Consider the following 2,136-nt stretch of genomic DNA (forward strand, 5'->3'; position numbering starts at 1 on the left):
AGCACCTTAGTGCATAGTGATTAACCTTATCAGCTCTCTGCCATTCATTAGAAACCAAGTTCCTCAGAGGAGAAAGGCCTTTGGAATTCACATGGTTGACCCAGAAGCCAAGGCAGGTCTTGCTGGGGTGACAGAGAACAAATCTCAATGAGAATGGATTAGCATGTTGGAGAGGTTGAAGGGGCCCTACGATGGGATGATGACAATGGTTATCAGCTATGCTACGGTTTTGTGGGTCACACAGCGAACATATAGTCCCTCCTCTACAAATTGGAGGGATGCGGGTGGCGCTGAGGGTTAAACCACAGAGCCTAGGGCTTGCCGATCAGAAGGTCGGCAGTTTGAATCCCCGTAACAGGGTGAGCTCCCGTTGCTCGGTCCCTGCTCCTGCCAACCTAGCAGTTCGATAGCACATCAAAGTGCAAGTAGATAAATAGGTACCACTCCGACGGGAAGGTAAACGGCATTTCCGTGTGCTGCTCTGGTTCGCCAGAAGCAGCTTAGTCATGCTGGCCCCATGACCCAGAAGCTGTACGCCGGCTCCCTCGGCCAGTAAAGCAAGATGAGCGCCGCAACCCCAGAGTTGTCCACGACTGGACTTAATGGTCGGGGTCCCTTTACTTTTACCTACCTACAAATCAACTTAAATGATCATGTATAGGAAACACAGGGAGCTGCTTTCCATTTGTTAAACTGTGGAACTCACCCCCGTAGGAGGCAGTGATGGCTACTAACATAGGGCTAGCAATGGCTACTAGCCATGACCAGCGCCGGATTTATGTATAAGCTAAACAAGCTATAGCTTAGGCCCCACTCTCTTGGGGGCCCCCCCAAAAAAATAAAGGGAAAAACAACAGGATGTTGTCACGGTCCGGTCGGCGGGTGATTGAAGTCCTGACTGAGGACGTCAGGACCAGAGGCAAGATGGTGATGTAGAAGCAGGAACAGGTGCAGGGCTGAGGGTCCAACAGCAGGCAGTCGCAGGGTCAAGGAGCAAGGCAGAGGCGAAGGTCTGGAAGTCAAGGAGCAAGGCGTCGGCAAGGCAAGGGTCCAAGGATCAAGAGGCCAGATGCAACCAGGCAGGGATAGCGTTGCTGTGGCAAAGAGCTGAAGGGAAATGCTGAGCTTTTATCCCTCCCAGCTCCTGCCACCAGGTGCAGTGAGGTATCAAGTGGCCTCACCTGAGTGGCCACTCCTTGCTTCTCCAGCACAAGCTGAGGCAGGCCCCAGTCCTGCAAAGCACTACAGGCCCCAGAGCCTGACTCCTGCCCATACTCCTGACAGATGTATATTTCCAAAATATAAGATAAAAAACAAATAAAATAAAACCTACATACAGCAACCATGTTTTGTGTTGTGTAGGCTCCTATGATGTAAGTCATGGGTCCCACCTGCTAGCCTGCTCCCTAAAATATCACGGGTATGCTCATTTCTATGGATAGGGTGCCTACATTCTGCATGGACTAGTTGCATGACAACATGTGCAAATGGCTTTAGATACCTATTAGGTCCATAAATTACTGTATAGCATATATTCAACACAAAAAACAGCAACAATTTGTTGTTGACAAAGGGCAGCTGGACATATACAGGGCCCCATACCTTCAATTGCTTAGGGCCTCATCAAACCTAAATCTGGCCCTGGCCACGACGGCTATGTTCTGCATCCATGTTCAGAAGCCGTAATGCTTTCAGCATAGAATTAGAGAATTGTATATTTGGAAGGGATCACGAGGGTCATCCAGTCCAACTCCCTGCATTGCAAGAATCTTTTGCCCAAGGTGGGATTCGAACCCACGACCCTGAGATTAAAAGTCTCATGCTCTAGCGGCTGAGCTATCCATCTGAATGCCTGTTGCTGGAAACCATGGGAGAAGAGTGCTCTTGTGCTTGGATCCTGCTTGAATGTTTCCCATAGGCATCTGGTTGGCCACTGTGAGATGCTTGTCTATATGGGTCATTGGCCTGATCCAGCAGGCTCTTCTTATGTTCTTATATTTGTACAGTCAGAGACTTCTTTTTAAACCTCTCTCCCTTTCTCTCAAAGCAGTTTTCTTTCCAAATATAGCTTGGGATAGATCCATACATATTTTGCATGCAAAACGCCCTCGGTTCACCTCCAGTTAAAGCGATGGG

The 2,136-nt window shown here is 49.1% G+C and overlaps 1 non-coding gene across 1 annotated transcript; it reads right to left on the minus strand.

The window, feature by feature from the left end:
- Positions 1–1,773: 1,773 nt before the first annotated feature.
- Positions 1,774–1,845, minus strand: TRNAK-UUU (transfer RNA lysine (anticodon UUU)). Its single transcript has one exon. It is a non-coding gene; the product is annotated as a tRNA-Lys (tRNA).
- Between the last annotated feature and the right edge of the window lie 291 nt (positions 1,846–2,136).

This window comes from Zootoca vivipara, chromosome 17, assembly GCF_963506605.1.
Source record: "Zootoca vivipara chromosome 17, rZooViv1.1, whole genome shotgun sequence".
NCBI classification, from domain to species: domain Eukaryota; kingdom Metazoa; phylum Chordata; class Lepidosauria; order Squamata; family Lacertidae; genus Zootoca; species Zootoca vivipara.